At 43.9% G+C, this 24671-nt stretch overlaps 1 protein-coding gene across 9 annotated transcripts in view; it reads right to left on the bottom strand.

The window, feature by feature from the left end:
- znf536 (zinc finger protein 536) overlaps positions 1-20349 on the bottom strand; it is a 189288-nt gene extending 168939 nt beyond the window's left edge. For 2 of the 9 annotated variants that reach the window (XM_045708877.1, XM_045708867.1), the window contains exons 1-2: positions 19204-19867; positions 462-535 (exon numbers count right to left, since the gene is read on the bottom strand). The gene's annotated coding sequence lies outside the window, so the exon portion shown is untranslated. Of the gene's footprint in view, positions 1-461; positions 537-19203; positions 19869-19932 lie in introns of those variants that run through there. The other 7 variants (XM_045708869.1, XM_045708872.1, XM_045708868.1 and 4 more) reach the window with 6 other exon arrangements.
- Between the last annotated feature and the right edge of the window lie 4322 nt (positions 20350-24671).

A 24671-nucleotide genomic window follows, 5' to 3' on the forward strand; every position in this document is an offset into this window, starting at 1 on the left:
GCAGACCCCGTCAGCCGAGCCCTGATGCAGACAGATCCTTCACCCTCTATGTCACATGATCTACCATCAGTCTCAGAGATGGGGATATATCGCCACCAGCTCCAGAAATAATGGGTGCACCTGTTTACCGTGTCACCTCTGTTTGCTAATTGTCTCCTTGAGCTACATTGGGGAAGTAAATGCGTCTCGGCTTTTGACAGGCGGGCGTTTATTTAGAAATCACATTACTTCCAGCGCAATTGTTCTTTTTTTGGGGGGGGGGGGGGTCTAGGAAAGTTAAATGAGAGTGCTGTGCTACAGATTTCACTTCCTGATTAGGGGGGTGACAGCGCTGAGCTGAAAAGTTCACATCCACTTGTTCAATTCCCCCCCAGAACCATGCCAGAGAGGAGGGAGAGTGTGACAGACATCTTTAATATCCTGCTCTTTACGTGATCAATCGGAGTGCCACTGATCCATACCTGCAGTACTGCCACCTCACCGACGTAGCTCAGGAAGAACACAGACAGGTTTGCAGAGGGGGGGAGACAAGCGCCTGTAAACAAAGCAGACAAACCAGGAAATTCAGTGCCGGTGCTATTGAAGTTAGACAAGAGTGCACAATAGCGACAGAGAAAACAACACCAAAATACCCATTACAGTAAATACTTTCCAAACATTTGATCCTTTTCATAAAATTCTGAAGGACTGCAAGCACAGTAGTATAAGTACAGTAGCACAAGTACAGTCATTACATAGAGAAGCCTAAATGAAATGAAAGTGTTGTTATAACGACAGTAACAACAGGTGTGGTCCATGGCACATGGTATTGAAAAAAAGACTGAGAAGGGTTGCATTTACATTTGATAATCGAAACAGAGGCTAGGTCCTCCAAAACGACATGCGCTACAAAACGTGAAACAAACCTTCAGCGCACAGAATGTTACCCAATCCAGTTTTTAAAAGGCCTGCCGCTTCACACAAGACAAATAATCAGGTCGGCATAAGCTATGTGAACTACACGGCCTGCCCTCCCTCTAAAGCGGCGCGTAACCCAGTGAGTGGGTTTGGGTGTAGGCCTCACATCGAGTCAGAGTGAGTAGGGCTGGGGCAGGAGCTGGGGCTGAGGCTGGGGAAGGAGCTGGGGCTGAAGCTGGGGAAGGAGCTGGGGCTGAAGCTGGGGAAGGAGCTGGGGCTGAAGCTGGGACAGGAGCTGGGGCTGAAGCTGGGGAAGGAGCTGGGGCTGAGGCTGGGGCAGGAGCTGGGGCTGAGGCTGGGGCAGGAGCTGGGGCTGAAGCTGGGTCAGGAGCCGGGGAAGGAGCTGGGGGAGGAGCTGGGGCTGAGGCTGGGGCAGGAGCTGGGGCTGAAGCTGGGGAAGGAGCTGGGGCTGAAGCTGGGACTGAGGCTGGGGAAGGAGCTGGGACTGAGGCTGGGGAAGGAGCTGGGGATGAAGCTGGGGAAGGAGCTGGGGCTGAAGCTGGGTCAGGAGCTGGGTCAGGAGCTGGGGAAGGAGCTGGGGTTGAAGCTGGGGGAGGAGCTGGGGTTGAAGCTGGGTAGGAAGCTGGGGCTGAAGCTGGGTCAGGAGCTGGGGCTGAAGCTGGGGAGGGGCTGGGGATGAGGCTGGGGGAGGAGCTGGGGCTGAAGCTGGGTAAGAAGCTGGAGCTGAAGCTGAGACAGGAGCTGGGGCTGAAGCTGGGGGAGGAGCTGGGGCTGAAGCTGGGGTAGAAGCTGGGACTGAAGCATCGGGTGGGGGGAGCTAGGGCAGGAGCTGAAGCTGAGACAGGAGCTGGGGCTGAAGCTGAGACACGAGCTGGGGCTGAAGCTGAGACAGGAGCTGGGGCTGAAGCTGAGACAGGGGCTGGGGCTGAAGCTAGGCCTGGGGCTGAAGCTGGAGAGGAGCTGGGGCTGAAGCTGGGGGGGGGTCACAGATGTGGTTCTCAAAGAAGGCCAACCCAGGAGCCTGTAAAGGGAATTCTAATCACCACTAGTATTTCAATAGTAAAACCAAGAGGAAAACACACACACACACACACACACACACACACACACACACACACACACACACACACACACACACACACACACACACACACAAAGGCACACTTGCCTTAAGTCACGTTCTAAATTGGCTCCCAGGAGCATTTTCCCTACCTTGTTCACCAAAGACATTGTGTATGTTTTCTGAGTGCTTAGCATATGCCGGGTAACATGAGATCTCTGCGCACACTCACATTGTTTCCAGAAGTTGCGGTATTTTCTCCTTTAAGTATTTCCCATCAGGAGCTTAATTAAATTCAAAACAGTTCACATATATCTATTATGCTGGATTGCACAAGCCGCCCACCCTGCAAGCCTCGATAGAGACGCAAGACCGGGAGCAACAAAAAAGGAGAGGATTAAAAAGAAAGAAAACAGTAACAAAACAGAGAGAGGAAACTCCTGTTCTCAGACTCCTGTGTGTCACGGATGAGACTTTGCTACTCTGGGGTCTTTCAGATGTTCTTTTGAGTGTTGAGTTGGGGACTTGGGTAGGTCACCTCTCCTGTCTTAGAAAGAGTCAGCTCAACAGTCATGGTGTACCCAATAGTTGATACTAGAGGGTAGTGGTGTGGTCAACGATGGTGTGAGATTTCGGGCCATACGGTAAAAAGGCCCATGACCAACATTATGGAAGGGGTGAAGGACTTTAAGCAGCTTCTGCCTCACTAGATCTCCAGGATGTATAGATAGAGCATGCAGGAAATACCCAAAATTTTTAGACAGGATAACCTTTGCTGTGTTTACCCTGTTAAACATTGTGTTCTTTTAATGCTAGCTTGATACACAGGGGGTGAAAACAATGTATATAGCACATGCAGTGTTTAAGCAGGGGAATGACAGTCAAGAGCAGACAAGTCTGGTTTTTACACACACTACACACACCCATTCCCCTTCCCAATACTACACCAGCCTGGCAGACGAAGTTCACATTTTAACTGAAAATATTCCTTGCCTCCAATAGTCCAATGTAATTCATTTTCCATCTCTGTTCATTAATCATTGTTAAAATTAGTGATCCATTTCTTCCACTCTGCCATCTGCACTCAGCTTCGTTACAAACATGACACCTTCCCGCATAATAAAAGCTGACAGCAACGAGGATGCCTTTCCAAATAGCTTTTTGCATATGTGCACCTCTACAACTAATGCTGTTGTCAGACAAAAGTAGGTTATTTAAGGAGCGCTCCTGCTAGAACAATCACACACACACACAGACACACACACACACACACACACACACACACACACACACACACACACACACACACATAGACACACACACACACACACACATGCACAGATAGACACACACACACACACACACACACATGCACAGATAGACACACACACACACACACACACGCACAGATAGACACACACAAGCGCACACACACACACACACACACACACACGCATGGCTAGACAGATATAGAGACCCACACATATCCATGTCTCCCAGGTATATACTGTATACACAATTTGATATAAACCAAATCAAACACACACAACCAGATGTGCCTAATCTTGAATGGAATGTGGTAAATCCTGAATCCTGATAATGAATCTCCACATTTTCACTATAGAAAGTGAAGTTATGAAATCAGAGATTGGGAAACATTAACAATCACCAGAGAGACAACAATGGGCCCGTTGTTGTTCTTCATGTGCTGTTTAAGTAGGCAAGATTTTATTCCAACTTAGAAAGATTAGTACTCTGTTGTTCTTTTCTACTTTCTTTTACACATACAGATCTTAAGAGGGATACAGTGTGTGTGTGTGTGTGTGTGTGTGTGTGTGTGTGTGTGTGTGTGTGTGTGTGTGTGTGTGTGTGTGTGTGTGTGTGTGTGTGTGTGTGTGTGTGTGTGTGATAATCTGAAACACGGTTCAGACTAACTATTGTTGACTATTTGATACCAGAACATTCTCATTGGATATTTCCGTTTAATACAATGAATACAAGGTGACATAGTACAGTCCTTTGTTCTCTGTAAGTATGTTCTCTGTAAGTATGCACTGATGAGAGTATACTAGCATGTATGCTTATGTCAATGTGTGTGTGTGTGTGTTTGTGTGTGTGCGTGTGCATAAGTGGTGTGTGTGTGTGTGTGTGTGTGTGTGTGTGTGTGTGTGTGTGTGTGTGTGTGTGTGTGTGTGTGTGTGTGTGTGTGTGTGTGCGTGTGTGAAGTAGGAGAAGTTTGTGTGTGTGTGTGTGTGTGTGTGTGTGTGTGTGTGTGTGTAAGGAAGTGTCTCAGTTGGCTGAAACAGAGATCCAGACAGTGGAGCTGCTTGGCTGAGGAGAGCAGAGTCCTATAATGAGCCGCATGGGCCAGATGATGCCCATCGCAGGTCACACAAGCCCCACACAATCCCCCCAATATCCAGTCCAGAAGCCTCTGTTTGCCTTCCCCAGGACGGGGCTCTGCTCCCCCCAGTCCTCCCTGGTCCCCCCTTAACGCCTGTCAGCCCCCCAGATCTGCCGTACGGCCTCCCTGATGAGGTGTCGCTGGAAGCCCCAGGCACACCACATTAATCTATATAATGCCCTCAAAGAGTGGGCTTTTTCACACTGCTAACTGCCAAGGCCTACGAGGGGCAGGGGGCTGCGCCATGGTTCAGCTGTTCGCCCAACTGGCGTCCGCACACACACATACAAGAACACACACACATACTGACGCTTTGCCTATAGGCTCCGATTGACTCAAACAAAAGTGTACCTTCATCAAATGGCTAGCAGAAACCCCTGCAATCTTAGGAGGGTTGGACTTTTCAGGCAGACAACGAATAGAAAAGAAGCTAAATCATCTTGACATTCACCAACGTGGAGCCCAAGAGAAAGCCACGGCTTCAGTTATTTCTCCCATCCACTAATTTGGTTCTCCTTAACCCCCCACACCCCTGCTGAACATACACACATGCACGTTTAATTTCAGGTTCTCAGCACATCTGAATTACAGAAAACTGACGAAGGATGGAGGCCAGGCCCCTCCGGACTGATTAGCATCATTTAAGAAAGCGTTCCATTTTGCTCGGCTCAGCGACCGCCCAGCCTACAAGATGGGTGGCCTTTCAGCATTAGAAGTCAATATGGAGTAAACTCGTTTGAATTGAACATGGAGGAAAACCACTCCAGCGTCTGGGCCACTGCATTTTTTTTTAAGTCTTCATATATTCGTTCAACGACCTAACTGAGTTCGAAAGTAGCATATGCACATAAAATGAGAGGACAAATAATGACAATTTTAAATGTATAAAGTAATAAGACAGAACACATTTTTTTGCCTCTAAATTATATTAAGCCATGCAAATGGTTTAAAATTTTGTAAAGCTTTTCAGAAAATCCTACTTATGGTTGCCATTCTGTGCCAAGAAGTTCATCTGGCCTGTAAATTTAAGCATGGATTACAAATATTCAAATCATGAGCTTACTGTTCAAATAAACATTTCCAACAGGGAAAAAGTTGCAAGGCATACACTTTCAACATAATTCCTCCTCTGGTATCGTCCTCCCCTCGCTCCTAATAAAACAAAAAGAACAAAAAATACAAAACAATGAAAGGAGTTAAAAGTTCGTCTTTTCATTTACCGTCCGACTGAATAAACACCCCTGATGAAATCTAATTCATGTAATTGTAACCACCTATACAATCACAGTTTGGCGGTCTTGGTTATGTCCTGATATCCTGGGTGGGAGAATAGGGCAAGTTATTACAGTTTAAAGGGGGGGAAATTTGTATTTTTTTTTAAAGAACGAAGATTAAAAAAAAAAAAAAAAAGTCTTAAGCCAGTCAGCTGCTCGCCACATGGTAGAAACAATAGGGACTGAAGTCACAATGAGTTCAGCTTTGGTTTCCTAATCACTTCATTTAGAAAGGACCCATCTCATTGGAGAGCGCTGTGTCACTGCAAGGGGACTAACCAGTTATTAGGGCAGACAGTGCGGCGTCACTAAAGGAAGGGCACACTAAACCTGACCCACAGAGATCTTGACCTTGACCCCTCCAATGTCTTGTTTTTCACCCAGCTTGGGTGAGATGGACCCGGTCAGGGTAGGACCTAGGCAATTGTAATGACAGACTGTGTTACTCTGGGATTAAAACAGCCCCGGCTCTCACCGAGTGCTGCATTAAAGTCTTCCACATAGCAAAATTACAAACAGATGCAACTCAAGTACCTGCAAATAATCTGCCAAGACCAATTTCAAAAGGGAGATTTCAAAATATGTGGAAGTCATTAGGACGAATATTATTTTTGTGAGGAGCAGGCAACCAGGAGTGGCTCCACAAGCAGATGGCTGCTGCTTTTATTTAAGAAGAAAGGTCCAATGTATCATTCCTCCATAAATGAAGATACATAACGTAGTATGACACAATTCCAGGCAAAATATTCACGTTTCAAAGGCAACAAAAGAAAGTTAAATGTCCTTTTTAGTTTCGCAACACAATCTTTCATCTTCTTTGAGACTTCTTTGTGGCTTTTCAGAGAAGATATGAAATAAGACAGAGAGATCTAACGGTGTTGTGCATTAAAGGTAAAATTATGAAAAGCCTCTTTCTCCTAAAGAAGAAATATTTCTTAGGTCTAATTTGCAACTGCTGCTGTTGTTATTTTTCAGTTGAAGAGAGGGTATCAGAAGTTCTAGGCTCGTCATTGTAGCTTTAAAGCACTGTAACACAGCATTTTCCAATTAAAGATGACTTCAGCACCATGCACTGCAAAAAACTTCATTAGAATGTACATCAAACTGACAACAAATACTATTCTGTGTGCAAGAAATGAACAAGGCGTCATCAAAACGCACATTTTTATCACATTTATTTCTTGTAGCAGATGAAATCTTAATATCAAATACAATTTGATTACAAAGCGGTAAGGTTAGTGCTCTTAAGTGGAATATAGTGACAGTTTGATTCCCCCCCAAAAAGTAGTGCTGTCCTTGAAACAATAAGCATTCAATCAAATTCTTCATGATTGTAACAGTAGGAAGCGTTTTAGGCTTTCCACCCATAACAAACATGCTTTGTTCTCCTGTTATGAGAGAGAGGGACACAATCAAGTGCGTGAGAACGCCGGGAATGCGGAATTTTCGAGCGATTCCACTCCCTCTCCTCTCCCTTTTGGGTCGCCCATATTATTTGCTTCCTGTCTCATTGTAGCTGGCAAAAGAAAATGCTGTAATTGAGCAGTACAGAACATGTGCCCTCCCTGCTCGAAGATGACAGATGGATTATAAAAACTTCAAAGCCAAGCATTTGGAGCACCAGGGGAGAGATGGTAGGTATTTGAACTATCATTCTTTACCCAGGAGACAATGGCTGCCTGACATGGTGTATACATCAAGGAATAGTGGAACCACACAGACATAATCTTCCCCCTTATCCACCCCCCCCCCCCCCTCTCTCTCTTACTGCTATATATTTAACATCCTGCTATGAGCAACTTTCAGCCAAGCATAAGAGCACACGTTAGCGTAAGAGAGGAGCAGGCTTACACGTACACGTACAGGAGGTAGCAAAGAAAGAAATTGCTGTATTCTATCAGTTAACCACCTATTTTTTAGAATGTTGTTCAACTTGACTGTATGTTGCCATCAGTGTCTTGTCTTAATAATAATGAACACACAGAGGGTAGGGACAGTTTTAAACCCACGCAAGGACATCATGATAAACAGGCCTGTAAGAATGTAAGCCACTGTAACCGAAGCGGGATAGTGGGTGGTGATTTCTAGAATCATCTTCTAAGCATGATTTAGGAAAACGGCCATCTGTTGGTCTTCCTTAAAGCACGGAGGCCACCTTTAATAATATAAGGACAAGATGTGAGTTGGCCATAGACGGAGGTGAACTGGAAAGACTTTAAGAGACACACAATCATAAGAGAGAGAGAGCTACAGAGAACTGATGCTATCTGCAATTGTCCCTTCGTTCACACACGCAAACGCGGTCCTGAAACTCTTCAACAAACACATACCCACACACAGCCTCCACCCTTCTCTCTCTCTCTCTATCTAACGCACGCACACACACGCACACAGTGGGTCATATGGAAGCTAATTACTGTTGACCTCCACAGTCACACCGTTTAACCCCAGTCCCTGGCATAGTGACCCTGTCTAAATTAGCCAGGCCTAACTCTGGAAACCAGACCTTCCTCAATCCCTTAAGTCCTACTCTGGTACTCGTCACACAAGGGTTCCACCACGATACACAGTTTAGAGTTTAGATCATCAAAGTCCCCCAGGTGGTGAACTATTCCTTACGGAAATCCTATAGGTTCAGAGTAGTAACAGTCTGGAAAGACTGTCTTGGTCACATCCACATGAAGGTTTATTCCCACAAATGTTAGTTTACTACAAACAGACATAGCTTTAGAAAGCGTGCACTCAAAACGCAGGGAGACGTCTGTAGAAGTCTGTCTGTCAGTCAATCAGGATTTTGTTGAGCGGTTAACATTGAGCCTCCAGTGCGCAGTGTTCTAACTAAGGCTGCTGTCCTCTGACCTCCTGTGACCTGGATGTGACTCCCCGTTTGACCTTGGGGGGGGGGCGGCGAGGTTCTCCACTCTCTAGCCTCTGCCAATGAGCTCATTATGCAGCCCTCCCTCCATGTGGTCACCTTTTCAGCGTCCATCAGGATTTCCAATCTAATCCCTCTGGATCATCCCATCAATGCTAAGGGTGTTTATGTGTAATGGATTCCATCTGCCCCCCCCCTCCAATCCTCCCACACCACCCCCTCCCTCTTGTCTTTTCAACTTAGCCCTTTATTCATTAAATCAGTCAGTCATTTCATTGCTTTTCCAACAACATGAATGGTGATGTTGTATGCTTGAAGTCATGTTTACTGTGTTCAGGTTCTGGAATATAATAATGGTAACATTTTAGGACCGTTAGGGTCTTCTGACTCTTGGACTGGTTTCCGAAATAGTTACGTGTGCAAATTCTCTCGAGGATTAAACGAGACAATTCTTTGGGAAGGCAATCCATCACAAATGTGTTGCATTGTTGACATGTCCTAAATAAATACAGTATGAAGGTATAATAAATACAATGGTACGCTCCTCTCTTTACGCTTCCTATTCCTCTTTCCCGACACCCAGCAGCATGGGTAAGCAGATGCACCGTTCCTCCCTCATCCTCATTACTAACTAACTACGCTGTTTGATTAAAAGCGTGTGAGAAAAAAAGAAAAAGAAACAGGCCGAACCTCCATAATTAAGATCCCTTCACAGATTACCTCTGACAACAAAAGCGTGGAGAGCGGCCGCCTGCAGCCGGGGAAATTGGATGAAAAAGAGAGTGAGGACGGGCCTGACCCCTCTCGGCTCCATGCTAGTACCGGCCTTGCCTGGATCAAATGTGCTCCCCAGCAGGAGAGGGACTCCCACCGGACATGATCCAGGGCCTGGGGGCTACAGTACGGACGCCACAGCTACATGACCCATATCAAAGTTCCTCAGGCATTGTACTATAGCTACAAAGCACCCACAAGCTTCAGCGTATCACACAAACATACACACACATTCATACAGTGTGTACAAACCTTTGGATTCCGTCCTCATACCGTCTGCTAAAGATAAATACAATTGGAAATGTCACAAAATGAAATCCCACTGTGTCGCTATCATGAACGCAGAATGACTAACACCGATCCACACTACCTAAGCACCTTATAATCAGCCGGCTTTGAAAACGATAGCCAACGTCTGCTATTACCTAGCTACAGTACAGTAATTGTACTGTTACGGTTCATTCCAGATTTCATACATGTGATTCCCCATGTTGCCATACTCCAGCTAGTCTGGGCGTCCACTCACTAACACGTTCCCCGTTAAGCACCCCGCCCAAGGGGACCAAGAGCAGCTTCCCTCACCTGAGCCTTTCAACCTATGACCCGATGGTCAGAGATCCATCTCCCTACCCGCCGCTCCACACTGACGCCCATTATCCTGTGGGTCCTTTGCCTCCGCCTCAGAGCGGGAGGCCATTAATATAATCACAGGGATCTAGTGTGTGCTGGAGAGCCCCGAGGCTACAGCAATCAGAGGAAAGTGAGAGAGAGAAAGCGAGAGAAATAACTCCACCCAAATCTCCGGAAAACGTTCGGCGCTGAAACGGATGGGTCCAGAAAGTCATGATCGCCACTGGGGGGGTTGCTGAAGTTAGCGTTTTAACAAGAGACCTCCCAAGATGCCAGGGTTGGGGAATAACACATGAATCTTCTCTACAACCTAGGCTGTGCCTGGTTGATCTAACGATGACTGGTCACAGAACCATCATCATGCAAATTTAAACAGAGAAGATATTTCATTGCACTAATGATGATGCCCCCCCCCCACATAGAAAGCCTTTGACTATCAACACCAGGCAAGTTCACCACTCTAACAAGGACATCATCTGTGTGGTCATCATTAGCTTAATCTCCCAGATGATGAGGTGGCTAGATGGGGAAGACAGCGTGAAGAACTGTGGAACTGTAGGAACTTGTGATTGGTCCTCACGCCAGGCCATTGGAGGTCTGTGGGTACAACCCAATCATTAGATAGACAACACAAAGAATTGTCGGAAACCACCTGACCACAGAGAGGCTAATGCATGAAGGGACCGGTTGTGAGGCCCCTTGTGCAGAGGTCAGGGTGAGCTGAGCTTCAACTCAAAACGAAAGTTGCTCCGTTCAACTTTGGAGCCATGGTAGCTGGGCCACTCTTTTTAGAGGCACATAGTGAACGGATGACTAACCTTCACGGGTGAACTCTTTCCCACTCACTCTCTAAGCCCGTCATTGTGTTCTGTAACCATGAACATGGATACATGGATATTTCTTCCAAAACAACTTGGTTTCTCTTGTGGAGCAATTTTTCTTCAAAGTCCTTTGTTTATCGCAAACTCTAGTGGAGGATGGGCCTGTGAGTGGAGCGAGGATAGTGTTGCCCACACGGCTCCTGCCTGATCCACACTGACAGTCCTATTTACTAAAACAGGAGAAAGTCTACCAGACACTGGCCCAGCACTTCCACTTAGCTTTCTCCCCATTACAACGATTGGTGCGAACGACATAACAAAGAGATGAAACAGAGAAGGGAGAGGAGAAAACAACGCCTCGTGATCAAAAAGAAAAAGAAGAAGAACACAAAAGACGGGAGGAGAGAAAAAAAGACTGATTTAGGAAAATCATCAGAAATTGCGGGAGATCTGTTAAGGGTTTGCTGCAGCAGGGCTACGAGCACAACTTAACACTTAAAAGGGGTATAAAAGAAGCTACGTGCCAGGGGAATTCTCTCCAAAAGCCCTTTTAAATTCACCTTGGTAATAACGCAGATAAATAAAGAGAAATTCCCCAAAGTAAATACTATTTAGCTCACACCTTGAGCTGCAGTTTTTAAAGTGGTTCACACAGGACTGACAGCTCTCCCCACACAATGCCTGTTTTCCTGTTTTTAAAACACCAGGTGGGAACTACTGATTGTGTGTGTGTGTGTGTGTGTGTCTGTGTGTGCGTGTGTATGTATGTGTGTGTGTGCGTGTTTGCGTGTGCATGTGTGTGTGTGCGTGTGTGCGGCTGGATGGGTGGGTGTGCGTGCGTGCATGCGTGTGCGAGCAGTCATAGGACCAAATTTAAGTCCATCAGTCATAGGACCAAATTTAAGTCCATCAGTCATAGGACCAAATTTAAGTCCATCAGTCATAGGACCAAATTTAAGTCCATCAGTCATAGGACCAAATTTAAGTCCATCAGTCATAGGACCAAATTTAAGTCCAGCAGTCATAGGACCAAATTTAAGTCCAGCAGTCATAGGACCAAATTTAAGTCCAGCAGTCATAGGACCAAATTTAAGTCCATCAGTCATAGGACCAAATTTAAGTCCAGCAGTCATAGGACCAAATTTAAGTCCAGCAGTCATAGGACCAAATTTAAGTCCAGCAGTCATAGGACCAAATTTAAGTCCAGCAGTCATAGGACCAAATTTAAGTCCAGCAGTCATAGGACCAAATTTAAGTCCAGCAGTCATAGGACCAAATTTAAGTCCAGCAGTCATAGGACCAAATTTAAGTCCAGCAGTCATAGGACCAAATTTAAGTCCAGCAGTCATAGGACCAAATTTAAGTCCAGCAGTCATAGGACCAAATTTAAGTCCAGCAGTCATAGGACCAAATTTAAGTCCAGCAGTCATAGGACCAAATTTAAGTCCAGCAGTCATAGGACCAAATACCCAATGAGAGACTTTCCCAGAGCCTTCTAAAAGAGCCCTTCTTTGGTGACACTCGCAGCAAACATTTATTTTGGGGGGGGGGAACGAGTACCTCCCAGCTTTTGGACAAGCAGAGCATGTCATAAATATACGAATAAGCCTATATTCAATACTTGCGAGAAGAAGGGAAAAAAAGCCATCCTGCTCCCTCTTGTGTTACCGTTGACCAGAAGATGTGGCCAGCGAGCACCAACCTTCACAAAAGAGCATGTGTTCAAAGCTGGGAATGCTAATTTTCCTTTTAGGCCTACATATTTACTTTAGCATAAATGGAAAACCGTAATATGGTTTTAGTGCATCTCAGGGGGAAAGTTGTGTTTTTAAAATGCAGACTAATGCTCTCAGTTTTAAGCGTTGTAAAAAGGCAGACGGCATATACACGGCATCGAATGAATCTGTGTTCATAAAGTGTAATACGCAAATAAAGAGCTACCTTGCAACCGTATTCCCTCATGCTCCTCAAATACGCATCCATAGAGTGCAACAGATAAATCAGCGGCTTATTCCAAGACAACTATTTGAAATGATAGACCAAAAATACAGCAGGCCTTCACATTGAAGCTTGATTGGGAGTTCCAGTATATTTTGTGCGAGCTGACATTATACCTCTCTGTTTGACTCCAACTGGCCATTATTACAACTGTCCCCTAGCCTAATAGAGGTGTGCAGACAGGCCCACATTTTACGGACTTTTTATCAAGCCACATTTATCAACACTGCCACGGAGATCTCCAGAAGCTTGTTCAAAAGCAGTCCAGAGACATGGCTAAGTACATCATCCCCTCCTCACTGTCTCGCTCTCTTTATTCCCCCCTCTCTCTCGCCCTCACTCTCTCAGTGCAGCTCTTCCCTCTCTCCTTCTTTAACTCTCTCTCTCTCTCTCTCTCTCTCAGGTTAGGAGACACTAATTCACAGGGCCTGATCCGTCTCCGAGTCTGGAGACGCCAATGCTATCATTATCAGCCAATTCAGCCAGCCGTTAAATGGTGGAATCAGGAGACATTTGCTCCCCTCCACTATCGCTGTGACATCATTACCGAGAGATTCAACAGCGGGAGCGCCCGGTCCACGGGGGGGGCAGGGAGACAATACAGCAACTCAGGCCCAGGCATCTCCTCAAGGAATTACACGAGAGGGGGGTCTGGGAGGGGGTGCTGAGGGTCTAATACAATACAAGTCCACCTGGGAGAACAAACTGCACCAGCCTGAAACTCCCCCATGAGCACACTGGCAGCAGAGGAAGAGAGATAAAAAGAGAATGATGGGGAGGGAAAGAAAGATAGGGGGGGTCTTCTGCACACCGTGGGTAAATGGCAGCTCAATGCTAGCTGACGCACTTGAGCCTATTTTTTGTCCTCCACCTCTCTCTCTAGCTAGAATTTGTAGATATTCTCTCTCTCTCTCTCTCTCTCTCTTTCTCTCTCTCTCCATGTGACAGTAAATAGCTAGAATTTGTAGATATATTCACAGATATTTTCTCTTTCTGTGTGTGTGTGTCTCTCTCTCTCTCGCATGACTCTGAAGGCAACCTGTAAACTGCTTTGACACACGATCCACTCTTATGTCTCTGGAGTAGAGGGAGCGTTTTGGCCCCCTCGCACGATGATACATCGTCACCATTTGGTTGTTATACGTTTTTAACATTGGTGGTTGATTAACAACTCTTCCCCTCCTGGATACAAACCACTCGTGCTATAGTGCTGCTGAATAGCTCCTCTTCTGCTGTGCTGTTAAAAAGCCAGCGTGCTTTTTTTCTCTCTCCATTCACTTTTAAACGATAGGTCCTTCAAACGCAGGACAAATAACATGTCATTATATATGACTCTCACGTTTACTTCAAAGTGACACCAGTAGCTTTATAACCTTCACCTTGTTGAAGTCCAGGAAAAATGACTCTGGAAGTTTAATTAACCAATTAAACATAATACCCTCTTACACAGAAACAAGTTGGAGAACAGACAAGAACACACTGAATAGCACACACGCGCGCACACACACGCGCGCACACACACACACACACACACGCACGCACGCGCACACACACAACACACACACGCACACACACACACACAGAATATAAACATGTTGAAAACATTCTCACTATATTTCTCATATAGTGTATCACGCACGTCAACAAACACACAAAAAACAACATAGAAACAGTCAAACACAGTGATTCTCACGCATATGCTAGAGAGCAGAAGAAAAAAAAGACCTGGCTTTGAAACTCTCACAGCCCCCAGAAAGCAAAGACACTCAGCACTCCTAATATCTGACTGCTCCTGATTAGGAATTGTCAAAATATTTGCGACAGAGGAATTCCGACAGCCGAGCGGCGCAGCTCCTCTACAAAAGACCCATCTTCCCTGTGTAACGAGTATACGAAATGAGTGTAGACATAGAACCTAAAATCCCCCAGGCTAAAGAAATCCAGCTATTGTAGTAATAACCCGCGAGACCTGGCTGGGAATGTACAGCTTTCAGGGGCACTTCTCATCCTATTTGTAGCACAGCCACTGACATGTGTGGTGCGCAGGTCACTTTCCTTCCAAAGCCCCCCTTCTTCCAAAAAAACAAGTAGAACTTCTCCCAACTAATATTCACAGGGGTTTGCCTATCTTGGCTTTTTTTTCTCTCCTCGTTTTTTTTCTTTTTTTTTCTCCACAAGGCAAGTTTCATTAAAGATCCAATTATGCAAATCAGGTCCTGAAGAGGCAGCTGAATATGCAGTATAATAGTGTACAGTAATAGTTCAACACAATATACGGCATCGGGGGCAGATTTACGAGGCAACATAACTGCTACGCCTCTGTCCTTTGGAGAAAACCTCTTGATCATAATTAAAGGTGCAGGGTCCTCTTACTTCTCTGCAACAAGCCATCTTTACCAGGGTCCCCTCTACATAGACCCAAAATGCACTAACTAGCGACCAGCAGGCCACAACCTATACCGAATCAGAGTACAAACATCATTGTAACCCGCATAGAGCTGGAGAGATCTCATACTACAGATTTCCTTCAGTAACTCCCCCCCCCCCCCAAACCCCCCAGTTTTGGATTCAACCCCCAGCAGCACTGCAGATATTTACCATTCTTTTAGGCATGCCGGGGAGAATGCTAAATAACACAATGCCATGCTTCAGAACCCGTGATTGATGGGTGGTTGCCTGTTTGTGTTAAGCTGTTGTCGGCAAAAATGACATGGCTGTAATGTTGTGCTCCTTTGCAGATCAAAAGGAAACAGTCTTGACACAATGTGCAGCACATTTATAAATCCAAATGCTAATAAACTTTGAAAAAAAAAATAGGCTTTAACATTGCAAAACTGGCTGTTGACTGAGGTACTGTATACAAAGGTGACATTTCAGGACGTATGCTAATATAGTATTTTTGATTTTTGAGAAGAATCGCAGTTGAAAGGCTACTGTGGACATGTGTGATTAGATAGATCATTTAGACAAAGGCCAAGACCGAAGCACAAGCTGCTCATCTTTCCCAAGGCTGGGTAAACTAGTCCAACTTAACACATTCTATTATTGAGCGTAAACATCAATCTAGATCCCCAGGTCCACGATCCATATAGATCTATCCCAAAACCTCCGGGAAGAGAAAGAGAGAGAGAGAGAGAGAGAGAGAGAGAGAGAGAGAGAGAGAGAGAAAGAGAGAGCGAGACAGACAGACAGAGAAAGACAAAGAAAATATCTGTGAATATATCTACAAATTCTAGCTATTTACTGTTATACACATACTTGAAGTTGATGTTCCTCCTTTTACCAGCCTAACTTTCTTTTTAGTCAGAGGCCTACCTCTCCGTTTGAGCTCTAGCACTGCAAACCTCTCGCTCCCTGTGCTCTCGCTCTCCCTCATTCCCTCTTTCCAGACAGACAGACGCTCCTTCTGGTGGCACCCTGGCATGAGGCAATTGAGTCAAGCTCATCCGTCATCACCTCATCTGTCGGCCCAGTCCTTATTCTTACATCACACTGACGTCTATGATTACTATCCGCCCAAAAAAACGTTGGACTTTCACATCCTTGTCGCTCTCATATCCATACACATACACACACACACACCTTTAAAACAATATATGCTGTAAGACACACGTGACAAGAGAAGTGTGAAGAGCCACAGCCTACAGACGAAAACAGGACCTGACTTCACAAGCATGAGACGTGAACATCTCCTCTCTGTAGCGCTCGTGTGTTCAAACACGGGGCTTCATGATATGTGTCAGAAGACATAGGGCCTATTAACCATCATCTCTCCAAAGTGAACCTTCTGAATCAAGGTCACCATACTTCAAGGCTCACCACAGCCTAGCCTATTTGTTATGTTTGATGCCCCCAGCTTGCCTTCCAGCCTGCTCCTGAAACAGCCCCTCCTGCCTGCCAAACTAGACTGGGGGGGGGGGGCTGTGAAGGGAGCACACAGCCACCGGGGTAAAGGCCTTAGCCTTTGGAGCCAGAGGGGATGGGGGCTCCACTGCACATATCAATTAATACCATATCGCCAGGCCTCGCCTGCCATACCGTCCCACAAGAGACCATGGCTACCGCCGTACATCTGGAAGACAATTTCGACCAATTAAAGGAGGAGAGAATCATTTAAGAGTGGGATGGTTGTTTGATCACGTCTCTGACTGCTCTCCTACTCTGGCTACAGTTGACTGGCTGCAGATTGACAGGTCCGGAGAGGAGCACTGATGCCATGCCCATGCCATGTTCTCTCTCACCTTCTCATCCTCCTCTCTCTCTCTCTCTCTCTCTCTCTCTCCCTAAATATGTGCATCACCGTAGCTTGTCATGGCCCACGGAACACAGCCACAGGTAAAACAGGATACATTGCAATACTGAACCACTAAACAGGTTGACGAACTAGTTGAAACACAGCACCTGTGATGCTTAGGAACGTGATTTAAATAAGAACAAAACACGAGATTTAAAAATGGGATTAGGAATATAACACCAAATTCACAATAGAGCGTACACATGACCAAAATGTTGAATCTGTAAAAGCAATTGTTTGAACTATGTGAAACGTGATAGCTTGTCATAAAATGCATGGAATCCTTGCACAATTAATTATGATGATAATAATAATAAATAGTAATAATAATGTAATAATAAAATACATTTTCCCCACATTTTGTAGCAGACAGTCAACTACCAGTCAAGTATCTCCAAGACAACACACACAGGAACTGAAACTACATGCCAGTTAGTAAAGTAACACTTTCTCTTCTCTCATAACACCTCTCACAATTCATTGTCATTCTCCTAACTATCGGTAATTGCATGGAGCCTACTGTAGGGCCCCGGTCTGTAATTCAGTACACTACAGTGAGACTGTTGTCCATCGCTATTTCATCTCAATAAGAAAATAAAAAGAAGTGACAGAAAAAAAGGTTCACGCCCAGACACTATTACAGACATAATATCCGCCTGGCGAATACCGTTAAACAATGACAGTGGCTAACTCGGACTGTGCATCTGTGCATCCTATTTGTTCATTTCCTTTGACAATGAATCTAAGGAATAAACATTTATCGCAAACTCAACTTTGCGGAAGATAAAAAAAAATAAAAAAGTTAAACAATGTGATGGACATTGTGTAACGCTTACGTTACGGTTAAGGGGGTCATGTGTCTTCTCAGCCATTGTAGCCTAGGCTACTGTTTTAATTTGCTGCCTTCCAGTTGGGTTAATCTCAAACCTGGTTCATCTGTATTTACATGGGAGGATCGCTCCCTTCTACTCAAGGTGAAAGGCTGCTCGGTTGGATGAGGGACACCTGCAGACAAGTCCTACCGGGGAGAGTTTGAAGCACTGGCAGTGCAACGGTAGCCTGTGTTTTATTCCACGAAATGATACATAACAGACTCGTACTAAGGCACATTTAACAAATTTGGGGTTATCAGAATGCCTGGGAATATATTTACCCTGACAGAGTTGAGATTCACAGCGCAAGAACGGAACATCTAAACCCACACCAACAATCTATATGCACTTTAAAGATATCATTTATATTTTGGAACATTTAAATTAGGCAACGTGCATTTCTCTATAGCTATGAAGGTTATGGCATACGCTACTCGCTAGACCTCGTTCTTTTCATACCATTACTTGTCATGAGTGCCTTTTTTTATTCGTTTACGAATAGCTATAACTTTTACAAATGTGAATACATTTCCCCAAGCAACTGCGTTTTGAATCAGTCGTTCAAATCTGAATTTCTCCAGTGATATGTGTGTTTTCTACATAAAATGTTTTAAAGCGTGATATGACATTTAGCCCTCAGTTGTTGAATGCCATCATAACGTTCCTCAAAGCATAATGCATGGCTGCTATTCATAAGAGGTCGATCACAGCACAAAATGGCAGGTCTCACCGGCTCTTCCATCTCACAAGTTTTGACACATGGCATGCAGCGGCTAACTTTGATCCTATTTCTCCAACAATATGCACTCAGGTTAGCTGAAATTCGAAGAAAACCCCCTAGGGATGTGATGAGAAAGTTTTCGAAGCAGATTGTATGAGGAACAGTTTATACTTCAATAAAAGTAGTCGCAAATATCCGCCTGGGCTATGCATGTCATGTGTCCAATACGTTTATGCACACTCCGTTGTCTATTTTAAACGTCTGGAATATACAACTTTTATGAAATCATTGACATAAAAAGGACAATAGTTGGTTCTGGGTCGCGGTTCAATGTCTTCCCATGCTTTCATTATGTAGACTAAATGTTTTCCACCCTCCGCATGCTAACGTCACCGCTATGGATATTTAATTATACTGTATTTTTTGATCACGTAGAGAAACAGGCCCCATTGAGATGATACAATAAAAATAACATTTGTTCAAACTGACTTTCAAAAGCGAAACGCCTTCGAGTGACCATTCCGAACCCACTAAACCCATGCGTAAGCTTCGCACTTCTTACCTTTAAATTTGGAGTAGCGCGAAGAAACTCCTGTCTGTAAACGATGCCTTGGTGAGAGATTGTGTTCATTGAATAATGAGGCATGTCCATATGATTGACCGGATCATTTTCTTTCGCTGATGGGGGAAAAGTGCGCTTCGGACCTGTTACGATTGTCCAATGCAGAATTATCTATCTTACTGTTCCGCACGTATCCTGAGTAAAAAAATTGCGTTTTATTTCATTCGGTCTGTTTTTTTTCCCAGGCCAAACGTGTTCATTGATACTAATCACTCAGCATCACAACATATTTCCATCTTTGAGCTTGGACTCTCCCTATCTGGTAGGTGAAATGCATTGTACCGTCAAAAAAGCAGTCCATTGTCGTCCGCCGCGTTATTCACAGCAACTAGATATAGGTCTTGCGGCATTCGGCATTGCTGGAGCTAAGAGCGTAACAGAATATAAAATAACACCGTAAATAATAATAATCTCTAATCGTAGGCTACATTTCCCCCGTGTTGCGGTAAAAAAAGAAGAAGGATTCCCAACCTCGCAGCTTGTTTCTGACCTTGAGCTCCCGTAAACACTCTTATTAAAATCTGTCTATTCTCCTCAGAACCCATTCACTTTGTCATTCTTGTTACGTTGACACCGTGAATAATTGGCTTTGATACATGTAGTCCGGGACCATGCAGTGAACAGATAACAACTGAACACATATAATGTTGTAAAAGTACATGTCCTTACCTTTTCAGTTAACTATTTAAAGTATTTTTCTCCCCCCAAAAACTCCAGGGTAAATCGGTGTAGTCTGCGCGTCCTGAGCATCAGTCACAGCTCTAGTGCTTAAGAGAAGTAATCAGTGATAAAATGACGTTCATCTCACTGTAACCTTGTGGCGTATTTAATGTAAATAAGCCAGTTATGTTGCCAATCGCATGCATACAAACGCAAACTGGTCCTGAGGGAGGCTTTTTTTTCAGGTGCCCTGACGAACCAGGTTTATTCTAACAACATGCATGGGAGCGCTTTTTGAAGCCATGGGCTAGGAATTAAGCATATTTATTAGTAAATATGATATTTAAAACAACCCAACTGTTCAACAAGGGCACTTCGTACCTTATTCAAACAGAAAGAGAAAAGTCCAATATTAAACGCGCTCACCCAACGGTTGCAAGTAACCTGGAGAAATGATTTAAAGAGCTGTATACTTCGTCGAGGACTCTAAACTTTTTTGGGCATAACTTTTGCGGTAGGACAGAGATGCACAGGCCGACCTTTCATTCTCCTAAATGTTCGCACAAAGATGGTTTGATATATTATGTTTCTGTAGGTGGTGGAAGGAGCGGAATATAATGCAATTATAGATTCATTGTTCCGGCGTTGACAAAAGCAATTGCTAAAATAGACTCGTTCTTATATAATGATTATGGTGTAATTATGGGAACGGTTTGGTAATAATAAAAAGTATCAAATACTACTATGGACGGTTGGTTTTCTATAATGTAAGGGCATGTGACTCTGGGACGACGATAAGAGCGAGAGAACGTTGAGAGGTCGACAAAGAGGAGGACTGTGACGCGATGGTGGTTCGGCCAAACGCAGACTGATTGATTATTCAAAATGTCCTCGAACCATGGGACACATCATCGCATTGATCGAGATGCTATCAAATCCTGTATTTAACCAGACAGAAGTCCACACCGGACTCCCTAGTCGTATTTATACGGGGAGATAGAACAGCTGTGAGCGTATGGTCTCCCCTTTCCACTTGTGCCAAGGCGGTGTGTGACTCAAGGATACTCACACGCAACTGCTCCGTGTGGTAGTATGACAGTGAACTAATGTGTTATGAGCACATGCCACTCCATCTGTGTATGAAACTGATATGGACGTTGGTATGTTACAGCTTGATTCAAGTGTGAGTGTAGGGCCTACAATGAGCCTAATTGGGGTGGATTATAACTCTATAGGATCGTGGACATCTTGTGATTTAAAATGTACTGCTGTATGTTTATTTTTAACTACAATGTTTGATTGTGTTAGCCTACATTGTCATTACTTTTTCTTGTCTTTTTTTCTCTCCTTCATTTCTAGTGTTATCTTTTTTTCAGTGGAACATTAATAGATAATCCAGAAGGAAAGGAACCGGCTGCGTTTTCTTTTCCTTCCAGACAAAACATCTTTTTTTTGTTCTTTTTATTTTTTTTTAAAGATAGTCCACATACATTATTCACTATGAAAATCAGATTCTCATGCTACCCCTTAAACGGTTAGGAATTCAGCATGCATTTTCCAGTTTGATGTGTATGAAATTCTTTTTTGAACAAATTCCCAAATAAAAGTTTGTCTCTAAAGAAATTAGCATAACTAACCCATCAATAATATCGCTATCTCTATGGGAATGATAGCGAGAGCAGTAGGGGTGTTCCTTTTCTCAATTCTTCATGGATCAACAGCGCGTTCTCGGTTTCTTTTGAACTTGTTATAGCAAGTCAAGTGATTCTTTATCGGTGACAGGCTTGACAATGCGACGGGGATGTGAAAGCAGGTCAAAAGGAAGTTGCCATATGGATTTAAACATGCACATTTCTAACAATATAGCACGGGTATGTCCCATAAATATAGCCTGCATTTAAATAAGTGTGCATTATGATGCAGGGAATAACACATGAACATACAACATTAACTTCCTTGAACTAATAAAATATTCTCTTCACTTAAAATGCATGCCTATTGGCCTATTTTGTTTCTTTGACTTTTTCTGTCCAATTCAGGCAACACATACTTTTGCATGTTTAATTTGAGTTTTAAAAGACTTGAATTAATACAGTAGCCTATAGGAAATAGAATATAGGCCTGTATGCAAAATAGGACCAACATTTCAAATCTAAAGGCAGACAGCCACAAACAAGTAAAGATTACAGTTAACTTTTACAGCACTATTCTACATATATTGAGCAACAGGTGCTCCAGATGAAAAGGGGAGTCACAACAAGAGACCTCTTTAGGGCAATAGACTTATTGACTGACATTCGTGATGATACTTTGGAAATGGACTTCTACCAAGCCTTTTTCTCTATCATATTATTCCTTCATATAAAAACAAAATCGATGAATATTCATGAAAAAAGAACACACTGATAATTGACATTTCATTACTGCATGTCTCGTGTAGAAGTTTCCGTCCCGGTACTTCCCTGCCTCCTGTACCTGGACCTCACAACAACTTTACTTGTATCTTTTACATATTGCAATAGGAGGATAGAGATTTGACAGAGTGAACAGATATTAGAAGTCAACAGCGCTGTCGACAGAGCTATGGTTTGGGGGGGGCCTGGGGTCAGGGGTCAGGGAGGAGAGCACAGAGCAGGGTGTTGGACAGTCCTTCCAGGCCCATCAGACTGATGTTTCTGACTACCAGCTGAAGATGGCTCTGCTTATGGACTAAATGCTTGGAAGGCCTCCAAGAAAACATGCTTGAAAAACAGACTCGCCACTTCACTTCTCAACTAAATTAAGATGTTATTCCTTCAGTCTCCTCTCTGTGTACTCTTGGATGTGGCCCTGCTTGTAGTCATTTGAAATCCTCAGCTCAATTGCAAATTAGTACTATTAGTAACAGACAAGAACAATTTTTGAACATTGATGCAACATGATAGCAATAAAGTCTGACCTACAGTAGCAATGCGCTCATGTTGCTGTGCATCCCATTTTATAAGGATGTGGTGTGTGTGTGCGTGTGTGTGTGTGTGTGTGCGTGTGTGTTTGAAACCAGTCTGAAACACAAAGTCTTGTCCAGTTCAGATTTAAATGAAAACACAGCAGAGTGGCTGGCTCATATGTAGAGAAAATGCTTCTTTCTTCAAATGAAGTTTCTCAAAGTACAATTAATCTGTTCCAGACCTTTGATGAATAATTTTTTTCTAAGTATCCTACTTTAATGAAAACGGAGTGAGTGCAATTTGATTCTCTGAACCCTCTGTGACTGTAAACTTTCAAATGTAACTTAAAATTACACGTTCAAGTATGACATCCTCTAAATGAGGAGCACCGTTATAAAAAAAACCCAGTTCAATTGCCGTATTCATTTCGCAATCTCATCATTATTGGTTACATCAATCCCGTATGTGAAGCTTTTGCATTTCGACAAACACACCACTGTTTATTTTTTCTTCAGACTGGGGTCGAGTGTACTACATGTTTGGCAGTTCTGATCATTAATGAGGCTTCGCACAAATACTGCAGAGACAAATATTTAGAGCTAAAGTCTGAGGTTTCATCATCCTCATATTGTGAGACTGGGGAAAACTGTATTCCTATATTTATCAGGATAAAGTGTATATACTGATCAAACTTGGCCTCCCTCTTGATGAGTTACTTAGTGCAGTGTATTGCCTATGACCGATAACTGGACCGATGCTAATTTAAATCATCTGAATCAATGTCTCTACTGGAAGAGAAAAAAACTAAAAACTAAATGAAAACATCTGACTCAAACTGATTAAGAACAATGTTCGGCATAAGGGATTTAATAATGATTACTGCATGCTTAAAATATCCCTCGTTTGATAGGTTCCATCATTCTCATATGTCTAAGTAAAATAAACTACAGTGTGTTAGGAGGAACCCTGGGACAACAAGACTAATGGCAACACAGCCGACGGGCACAGAACGAAAGTGAAGGGGGAAACTTTCTTATGAGGAGTTACTGAACAAATCGGAAACACGGGTTGACAAGTAGGCCACTGCTTACGGACTTTCCCTCTAAGTGACAAACAAGAATGATACATGACCCAAGCCTCAACCCAAACGGGAGTACGTGGCTGCCCATCTGTTGTTAAGTTGATCACCTTACAGGCGATAACTTTACAGAGGGTGCCATTATCACACAGATTTAACCAGACCCTACGTCCAGCTAACTCCCTCATACTCCAACTACTTCTGTATTGTACCACTACTTCCTCCTGTCTCCTCACCTCTCAACCAAAGTCCATATTTATGGGACAGTGAGCCATCATATTTTACTATTACCTATCAATTGGTTTCTAATCGCAATAATGAGGCAGCTGCCGTTGGTGACGGAGGGCTAACTGCCTCCGTGGGAACATTAAGGGGCCTGGGTTATGCTGTGGGCCGTTAACTACCTACAGGCGCTCCTTAATGGCTCCAAATGACCTCCTCAGTGGCTATTAGCACATAATTAGAACCTGCAGACCATTGGTGACCTCCACCGGACACACGTGATGCCTCCTCTATAGCTCCTCTCCCCTTAACACTTCAATCAAAGCTACTCCCCAGTGAGACCGCTATCATTGAGCTTACGCGGGTTGGCATTGGCAATCCAATAGTCATGTATTCAAACATATAGGCATGCCTATGAACACAATACATTTAGCTGGTCTGGTACAAAGTGTGTGATTGTAGGAAAACTATAAAGTAAGAAGATAAACAGGTAGTATTAAACGTCCATCTTGAAAAAAAGC

Source organism: Salmo salar, chromosome ssa26, assembly GCF_905237065.1.
Source record: "Salmo salar chromosome ssa26, Ssal_v3.1, whole genome shotgun sequence".
In the NCBI taxonomy this organism is placed as follows: Eukaryota; Metazoa; Chordata; class Actinopteri; order Salmoniformes; family Salmonidae; genus Salmo; species Salmo salar.